Source organism: Bison bison, unplaced genomic scaffold (assembly GCF_000754665.1).
Source record: "Bison bison bison isolate TAMUID 2011002044 unplaced genomic scaffold, Bison_UMD1.0 scf7180017864291, whole genome shotgun sequence".
NCBI lineage: Eukaryota > Metazoa > Chordata > Mammalia > Artiodactyla > Bovidae > Bison > Bison bison.
The window spans coordinates 10,797,280-10,807,451 of NW_011494863.1; positions in this window are offsets into that span (position 1 = coordinate 10,797,280).

A 10,172-nucleotide genomic window follows, 5' to 3' on the forward strand; every position below is an offset into this window, starting at 1 on the left:
GTCACGGCTGTGGCACCACGTCCCCCCACCTTATTCTTAATGCCATCTTCAAAAATTATTCAAAAAGGAGGCACTTCTGGCGAATGTGCTCAGGGGAGTGGCCCCAGTGACACATGGTGAGTGAGGATGGAGAACAGAGGGCTGGAGCGGTGAACAAGTTCTGGAAGAAAGCTACGAAAGCGTAAGTTCCGTCTCTGCCAGTTACTAGCTGCAGGACCTCAGGGAAGCTACCTGCCTCTCAGACACCCATTTCCTCATCTGCAAAGCGGGAGAGTAATGGCAGCTACCTAGAGCTATGAGGAGTAAATGGATGAAGTGTGTGGGAACCTTTGCCCCTGGCACTTAGGAGTCACTCAGTGAGTACCTCCTGTCGTTTGAGGTATGGAAGAACATCCAAAATTTCATCACCAAAAGGAACCATCAGTTGGTTTATGAGCGGGCAGATAGAGGCCCAAGTCTTCCAATGCCAGTCCAGAATGAGCCAAGAGCAGAGCCCAGATCATCTGCCCCTCCCAGCACACCTCATCTGGGGAACACGTCAAACCCAGAAATGATGACTCCCGGAAAACCCTGCTCTTTCTGGCACCCAGAGGAAGACAAGCAACAGCCAAGTAGCTGTTTAGAGCCCCAGGTGCTAGCACAGCCCTGGCACTAAGGATGTACGCCTGAGAATTGACGGGGACCCCTTCCTTCTTCCAGCCTAATTCAGAGGCTGCAAGAGCTAAAATCTGGCCCTCCCAGCCTCCCTCAACCTCACTCAAGATCACCCAAGGAGCTGGGACTAAGTTAGGCATGAACCCAGGCCTGGCAGCTGGTGCCCCATGCTCTACCTCTCTATACAGGACACAGGAGACCTTGCTCCCTCCACACTATATTTATTTTCAGGATTGGCTCAGGGTCATCCCTGTAACAATCATTAGAACAATCAATAACACTGTGTCTTTAATATGTCCATGGGCTGTGCTAAGTGAGGTTTTTTTGCTTTTTTTTTTTGGCAGTTCTGCATAGGATGTGGCATCTTAGTTCCCCAACCAGGAATCCATGCCCCCTGTATTGTGAGCATGGGGTCTTAGCCACTGGACCACCAGGAGAGTCTAAGTGAGGGTTTTTTTTAATTGCCACTATTTTATAAGGTAAGGCTATAACATTATTATTTCCATTTTACAGATGGGGAAACTGAGGCCAAATCAGACCAACTTCCCCTAGCCAATAAGTGAAGAAAACACAGTTGGACTCAGGCACACCTACTCCCTCTTCACCGCATCCTCTAGACATGGCAACACTTTCCTTTTGTGGCTGCGCCCTTGCTGTTCCACTCCGTGGCCTTGTCAGGGTCTTCGCCTACACCAGAGGTCCATTTAGGATCTTGAAGAGTAAAAGAGTAAAAAGGAAAGGGTATTGTGGTAGCTCCCCCATCCTCAAGCCAGACCCTCCTGCTGTGGGTGTGAGGCCCTTCCCTTTCCCTACTGCAGCCTCTGGACTGTGTTAGCAGCTCCCTTCCCCAGTCACTGACTTCACTGTTTAGGCCTTAAGAATGCGAGGGAACAGAGAGAAGCCACCAGGATTAGGTGTGAAACTTCCTAAGAGTGGACCCCCACTGGCAGGGAGAGGGGGACACCTGCCCAGCTGGCAGGGCACAGACAGCCCCTCGGGAGCTCTGCTGGCCCCACCTCAGATCCTCTATCATCCCAACTCTCTAAAGCCCCATGAGGGGCAAGCCTCAGTCTCTACTGTGATAATTTGTTAGGGTTATTGTAACCAAGTGCCACACACTGGGAGGTTTGAATAACAGAGGTGTATATCTGGAGGCCAGAAGTCTGAAATCAAGGTGTCAGCGCGGTTGGTTTCTTCTGAGGGTTATGCAGGAGAATTGGATCCAGACCTCTCTCTTAGCTCTTGGGGGTTTGCTGAGAGTCTTTGGCATTTCTTAGTTTTTAGACTCATCACACCATCTCTGCTTTCGTCTCCACATGACCTCCCTGTGTGTGAGTCTTTGTGTTCAAATTTCCCCTTTTTATAAGGATGCTGGTTGAACTGGATGAGGCCCAGCCTATGATCTCATCTTAACTTCATCATCCACAGTGACCCTGTTTCCAAATAGGTCACATTGCCAGGTACTGGAGGGTTACGAATTCAACATCTTTTAGGGGAGACACAATTCAACCCAGAGTACCACCTCACAGAATCGCAGTGTGGATTAAATGCGCCAAGGCACAAAGTGCCTGCTGCAGATTCATCACTCACTCAACAAATGTTCATTATTATCATATTGTTATTTGCTGTGCAGTGGCTGCCAGCATGCTGCAGTGTGTCTTGTGGGGCAACTGCCACAGGGACAGTGTGAGCGTTCTCCGGGAGCATGGCTCCAGAATCTCACTGCAAGGAGGACCTTGAGGGTGGAGGGGCTCAGTGCTCACCAATGTCCCTGACCTCACCAGCAAAGACAGCAAGGGTTCTGAAGACACTCTGAGTCCCACTTAATCTATGACTGAGGGACTGTCAGTTGTGGCCCATCTCAAATACTATTTAGAACCACCACTGCTATCAATCCTTCGGGATGGTTCCTAAGTCATCTCGGATAGTAGGTGGTGTGACTAAGCACTCCCAAGGCACGCTCGACACAGCCACAGTGTGTGCCATGTCAGTGTGTTGTGGACAGGCCGGGAGCCCCAGGAGCTGAGTCGTGGGGTGACTTTGGGAACCCCATAACGTGCCCAGCCCCCTCCGTGTGTGGCCATGTAGGTGGGGACCACAGCTCTCTAACTGGGAGGCAACAGCCCCTCCTGGGTGGGTGGGAGCAGCCCAGGCATCTCCCTAGAGGGGTGGGGGGCAGATTGAATCTCAGATTGCTACCTGCCTCCTGCACTTAAGCTACCTCTTTACTCAGCACTTTGCGGAGCTCAAGTTCAAAGTCCTGCCAGAAAGACCTGATAATGAATCTAAGCCAGTGAGGATACAAAGCTTTCATTATGGTGCTTGTAAACGTATATGTGTCCTTCCTCCTCTTCCTTCTGGTTTCCGGTTGCTTCCCTGTCCCAATTTATAAAAGTACTTTGAAAGTTGGGAAACTTGAAGCCTGAGCAGGTAGCCCAGCAGGGCTGAGGAGAGAGGGCCAGGAAAGAGCTACAGTTTGGCCTGTGGGGCAAAGATCCTGGTAGACAGCTCTGGACGAGCGTCAGGTGGTGTGAGCAGTAATAAAAACAACTAGCATTTATCAAGCGTCTACAATGCCCTGAGCACCAGACTCACACGTCATTTTCTTTAATCTTCACAGCAGTGCCACAGTCAGTAATGTAATTATATTTCCATTTTACAGTTGAATAGAAGAAATAAAGGGAGACTTCCCTGCAGGTCCAATGGCTAAGACTCTGTGCTCCGAAGGCAGGGGGGCCCTGGTTCAATCCCTGGTCAGGAAACTGGATCCCACAAGCTGCAACTAAGAGTTCGCATGCTGCAACTAAAGATCCGCATGCCTCAACGAAGACTGAAGATCCTCAGTGCTGCAACTAGGATCTGGTGCAGCCAAGTACATAAATAAACAAATATTTAAAAAGAGAGAGAGAGAGAGAAAGAAAAGAAAAGAAACAAAGGTTTAGGGACTCACCCAAGGTCACAATGCCGAGAAGTGACGATTAGCGATTTGAACCCAGACCTGATTCCAAGGCCCAAGCCCTTTCCCACAACACTGGTCCACCTCCCATGGTCTGTGATGAGGTCCCCAAGTCTGGAGCAGAGCAACTGAGTCTCTCTCAAGGCTGTGTGTCCACGAAAAGCCAGAGACCAGAGGGCTGAGCCAGTGTGGGGGGCTCCACATGTCCTTTGTGAGGCTAATGAAAGACTTGGTCCAGATCTTAAAATCTATGCTCAAGGGAATTCCCTGGCAGTCCAGTGGTTAGAAATCCGAGCCTCCCCTGTAGGGGGCAGGGGTTCAATCTGGGCAGGGAACTAAGACATGGCATGAAGTACAGTGCGGCCAAAAAACAACAAAACAACAACAACGTGTAATCCACACTCAAGAAGCCGTGAAGAGGAATATAAACAGCGATAATAATAATTAAAAAGACTTCTGTAACACAGGAGAATGTAGGAAATCCTCACAGATACAATGCTGAGCAGAAGCCGGACACAAAAGTGCCATGCTGTATTCTATTGTCAGGAGGGTGGGGGCCCGCAGGGAGACCTCGTGCGGAGGGAGAGACGGCTCAGATCTTGAATTGAGTGGTGGTCACCCAGGTGGGTGTACATGTAAAATTTCACCAAGCTGCAGGCTTCAGATCTGTACCTTTTATGGAACCCATGATTAAAAAGATGCGGGAAAAAAAAGAAAAAACTGGAGATAATTCAGTCAAGAGTGACAACTGGGTCCAAAGGGGCGGATTAAGCGCTCTGTAAAAAAATATATATATAAAAGTGTGTTTGGATGGGGTTGGGGAGTGAATGATTGCACTCGGTGGTTTTATCAGCTAAGATCCTGACCCACAGCTTGGCCCCTTCTCTCTTACAAAAGTCCACATCTGGCATTTTTCAGGATTTCCATAACCAGGAGGGAACTTCCCCTGCCTGGGAGGGCAAAATAGCATATGGTGTTCTTAATTAATTTCTGCATCCCCTTGCTCAAAGGCATTCGTGGAGGGCCTGCTGTGGGTCGAGCACGGGACTGCATTCCAAGGATATAGTGGTGACAGGACATCTGCTCTCATGTTGCGGTCATCATAGCTGGGGCTGAGATGATTGTTACTTTACAATGATGAGTAAAATAGCCAGTGCGAATTTTAAGTCAAATAACCAGTATGTTGCATTCATGCTCTGTTGTGTCCAAATCTTTGAGACCCCATGGACTGTAGCCCACCAGGCTCCTTTGTCCATGAAATTTTCCAGGCAAGAATACCAGAGGGGGTTGCCATTTCCTCCTCCAGGGGATCTTCCCCACCCAGGGATCAAACCCTCATTTTCTGCGTTGCAGGCAGATTCTTTACCACTGAGCCATCAGAGAAGCCCAGCCAGTATGTTAGCAGGGAGAGGGGTGAGGAATGAAAGGGGATCTGCATTTGCCAAGAGAATGGTCCTGGAAGGCCTTCTCCCTGAGAAGCTGGCAGTGAGAGGTTGAGAGGAGGGAAACGGAGGTTAAGGGAGAGCCACAGAGATGAGGTCAGGGAGGTGTCAGAAGGCCTGAGGGCAGGGCTTGTGTAAACTTGGGCTTCACACAGACAGAGGTGGGGTTTTGATTGGGGGCTGATGTGAATGGCTGGATATCTGTAGAGGGAAACTAGGCTGTTGCTGCTGCACTGGGAGGAGACTGCAGGAGGGCCACGAGAGGCGAGTCCCGAGGCTCATTCACTGCCTGTTCTCCCTACTCCACCTTCTCTGCTGGACCGTGACTGCATCCAGCGTGGCGGAGAGGAGAAAGGCCTCCCTGTGTGTGGAGGCTACCAGGACAGGCTGGAAAGTGGGTGAGGAGCGGCCCAAGCCTCTCTGGACAGAGAGCATGAAGGCTTTTGGAGAACACAGAATGCAAGCATGGGCAGTTTCCTTGTGATTAGCTTTCCAAGGAGGCAAAGGTCGCCCAGCAAGGTTTATCAGAAGCTCCTGCCTGTAGCCAGCGGAGAAGGCAATGGCAACCCACTCCAGTACTCTTGCCTGGAAAATCCCATGGACAGAGGGGCCTGGTGGGCTGCAGTCCATGGGATCGCTAGGAGTCAGACACAACTGAGCAACTTCACTTTATTTTTTCACTTTCATGCATTGGAGAAGGAAATGGCAACCCACTCCAGTGTTCTTGCCTGGAGAATCCCAGAGATGGGGGAGCCTGGTGGGCTGCCGTCTCTGGGGTTGCACAGAGTCGGACACGACTGAAGCGACATGGCAGCAGCAGCAGCCCGTAGCCAGAGGGAGAGATGAGGTGGAGACAGGCAGGCCATGACAGGCAGCGCAACACCCTCCTCTCCTGCTCTGAGAGCTGCTGCCCTTACCTCCTTTCCCTGGGGTGGGCGTGGGATCCCACTGGCTGTGGGGGCAGCAAGTGGAGCGGGGTGTGATTTACAGGGGTCGGGGCTGGAGTGAAGGGAGGAGCTTTTGCATTTGTGATTGCCTGCTGTGTGACTTGTGCACTTAAAGTTCCCACTCTGGCCTGTTCTCTCTCCTTCAAAAATGGCAGGGCAGGGCCAGAGGCTCCTGGTTCTTTAGCTCTACACCAGAGAGCCTAGTGTGTAACTGGGCCTGGGCCTCCTGGGAGCTCAGAGCCAGAGACTCCTGGAGTGAAACCTTGGCCACCCATTGGCTTCTTACCTCCCCCGGGGGTGAAGTATGAAGCTGATCCCTGCTTGTGGGTGTGGCCCAGGTAGGCTCATGGTTTGCCTTGTCCTCGTTTCCCCTGTCACTTCCCCAAGGAAAAGTGCCAAAACTTGCACTTGAAAATATAGTACCGCTCTGCATTCCAGTGCTTTGAAGGCATCCCTACCCTCTCCAGACACATTCAAGGAGTCCTTGTGGCCTAAAGAGTAGAAGTCTGTCTCTGCAACCTGGTCTTCAAGACCCCCCACAGTTAAGGCACCTTCCTCTACTCCTCCTGCCCCTCCTTCACCTAAACCCACCCCCTTGAGTTTCTCTGTTGCCTCCTCAACTCTCAGGAGAACATCACTTCTCAGCCTCAGGCCCTTAATTCAACTTTGGCTGGAAGGCCTCCAACTCTATCAGCTAGGCATCTGCTTGTCGTTCAGATGCTAAGTTGTGTCTGACTCTTTGAGATCCCATGGACTACAGTATGCCAGGCTCCTCTGTCCTGCTGTCTCCAGGATTTTGCTCAAATTCATGTCTTTTGAGTTGGCGATGCTATCTCATCCTCTACAGCCTCCTTCTCCTTTGGCCCTCAATCTTTCCCAGCATCAGGGTCTTTTCCAATGAGTTGCCTTTTTGCATTCGGTGGCCAAAGTATTGGAGCTTCAGCTTCAGCAAGTCCTTCCAATGAAAGACATCTGCAGAGACCTTTATATTGAAGTGGGTTTTACAAAATGTCATTGAATTCTCACCAAAAGCCCAGGGGACAGATATCAGCCCTTTCTTCAGAGTTGAGAGGTTGAATGATTTGCCTAAAGTCACACACACACACAGTTAGTAGGCTGTGTGGCCAGAAGCCACACTTGAATCTGAGATTTCAGCGCTGAGATGACCATCCACACTGCTTTTCCCAGCCCGTCTACAGATGGGTCTCTGCTTTGGAAGGACCACCATTGTCTGAGGGCGGGGCCTGGGCCTCCTCAGCCACCCTGGTGTGGGCCATGGTTGTCCAGCACGTCTTTTCCTTGGTCCACTGGCCCATTTTCTATCATCCGCCTCGGGACTGGGAGTGCAGGCTTTTCTGGGTAACCACCCTGGGGCAGGATGGGCTCTCCCAGGTGTCCTCAGCATTTCCTTCACCAGACAGGTAGGCTAAGTGCTGCCCAGACATGTGGCTACTGTGACTCACCCACACCCGCCCCAAGAGCTGTGGAAACCAGCTGGGTTGGTCCCACCTGGGGAAGCAGCCTGTGCCCCCCAGCCCAGGCCTTGATGATGGGCTTATGGAGATAGTGAGGACACAGTTGACTGTGTGCTTGGCACTGTTGTAGCAAAATATGGCACAACTTTTGCCTTTCCCTTGATCCTGGGTAGAAGGATAAAACAGAGTGAAAAACTGTATCCAATTGTTTAGATACAGTAAGTGTCGGGGGTGAAGGAAGGCTAACCGGGGCAACTGTGGGTGAGAGTGAAGTTATGTCTAACTGTAACTAGAGAGTATAACTTTGGTCTTCTGTCTCCCATCAGCTTCCGTGCTATTTCTGAGGCATCAAGCCACCTTCCAACAACACAGAGGATTCTGGTTTCTGTTTCACAGCAAAGGTTAAACCTGGAAGAAGTCACCAATGTACACAGCTTTGATGTTGTGACTCCATCTTTATTAGAAATGGGAGTGAGCCAAAAGGAGGGCCCGGTGGAACCTGAGGTAATGAATGTGGTCAGAAAGAGGCACGAATCCAAGTAGGCTCAGATTCAAAACCAAAGCTAATGCCCTGAACTAAAACGCTAACAGAGGCAAGTTGGGGCCAGCACCACACAATTTTCTAGAGTGGTTTAGTGAACTGAGTAGAGCCTGCTAGCTTCCTACACTGTGTAAGAGCTGATTGTAAATGGCTCACAAAGCTGACACTGAACGCTTTCAGCAAACTTGTCTTTTAAAAGGCACATCATTTTGAACCTGGGAAGTGAATGTGGTAGGCCAGCCGGCAGAGGCCATCTTTTTGTGGATGTTGTCAGCACCATCATTTTAGATTAGAGTTGATTTGCTAATTGTACCAGTTGAATCTTTGTCCTGCATAGTCAGCTCAGGAAGAGGGATTGTTAATAGTGGGAGGAAGAATACAATCCAGGTACTCAGACCAAGAGAGTTTCAGGCACCAGATGCAGAGATTCAAACCTGGAGAGGCAAAGGAGTAAAGTAAGAGCTAGAAGGAAACTATTGGTGACCCCTTGTGGGCTTAGGGCTTGAGACCTTGAGGGGAGCCCTGCCCTGGAAGTTTCCACTCTCATGGGCCTCCATGTGCTTGTGTGCATGCTCAGTCATGTCCAACTCTTTGAGACCTCATGGACTGTAGCCAACCAGGTTCCTCTGTCCATGGGATTCTCCAGGCAAGAATATTGGAGTGGGTTGCCATGCCATCCTCCCGGGGATCTTCCTGACTCAGGGATGGAACCCACATCTCCGATGTCTCCTGCACTGCAGGTGGATTCTTTATCCACTGAGCCACCTGAGAAGCCCCATGAGCCTCCAATCAGTAGGCATACTGTAAAACTTTTCTTCCTTGTTCTAGAAGCTCCTTCAGGGGAATGGCCTTAGAGAAAAGAGGTTGCCATGGTACAACATTGAAGAAAGTTCTGAGTTGTTCACTGCTTTTCAGTAAAAAATCTTTAAGTGATTCAGGCATGTATCTTGGAAAGATTGCAAAGAAGTGAGTTACACCAATAACAACCCACGAAGCAGAGAAGGCAATGGCACCCCACTCCGGTACTCTTGCCTGGAAAATCCCTGGATGGAGGAGCCTGGTAGGCTGCAGTCCATGGGGTCGCTGAGGGTTGGACAGGACTGAGCGACTTCACTTTCACTTTTCAGTAAAAGATCTTTAAGTGATTTAGGCATGTATCTTGGAAAGATTGCAAAGAACTGAGTGACACCGCAATAACAAAACGTCTTCCAGTTACATATAATTTTGTGAAGACTTCTAATAAACATTAAAAAAAATTTTTTTTTAATCCTTCTCAATAAATAACATTTAACTCTCCATATTCAAATTGTTATCAAAATGCACTTAGGTGACTGTGATCAATTAGGTGTAATAACTGTAATGGCAACTCTACCAGAAGAAATAACACTTCAAGGTTATGGTCACAAGAAATTAAAATTGAAAATGCATATTTTTGTTTCAAAGAAATATAACATGGCAATCATTAAAAAACAGCAGGGCATGAAAATGAATTGCTTGCATGATAAAATCCTGTCGGGAAAAAGGAATGGAAACAGGAGTTCAAAGAGAAAAAGGAATGATGTAAAATTTCTGACTGGCATCTGTCCAGGTGTTTTTATTCAAAGGACAATAGCAAGCAGAGCTGCTCAGTTAGAGTGTGGGCCCCAGTTCCTCACTAAGTGCCACAGCTTCCTAGGGCTGTTTGAACTGAACAAGTGGACATATTGGAGAAAAAAGTGGAAGGCGTTTTTAGCACAGAGAAGTATATGAAAGCACAGTGAATGCTGGAAACTTCGAGTGTAGGGTGTTGGGATGGAAACTGGGGCTGGGGATAGAAACCAAGAGATGAGGCTGAATAGCTTGATGAGCAGGCGACAGATTATGGAGTTTGGTCATTATCCTGAAAGTAAGGGGGAAAGGGGTGGCACACTCACGAATGGAGTGGAGAGTGAACTGGAAAAGTTATATTCCAGGTAAGGAGACTATATTAGATGCTAATCTAAGAGTTCAGAGGAGAGATGATACAGGCCAAATTTAGGCAGAACCAATGAGGAAAGTGAGGAGATGGACTTGAGAGATGAGTCAAGATGGCTCCCAGGGCTGTTCGGGAGTTTCCATTCAAGGGAGAATTAGGGATTTCCCTGCTGGTCCAGTGTCTAAGACTCTCTGCTCCCAATG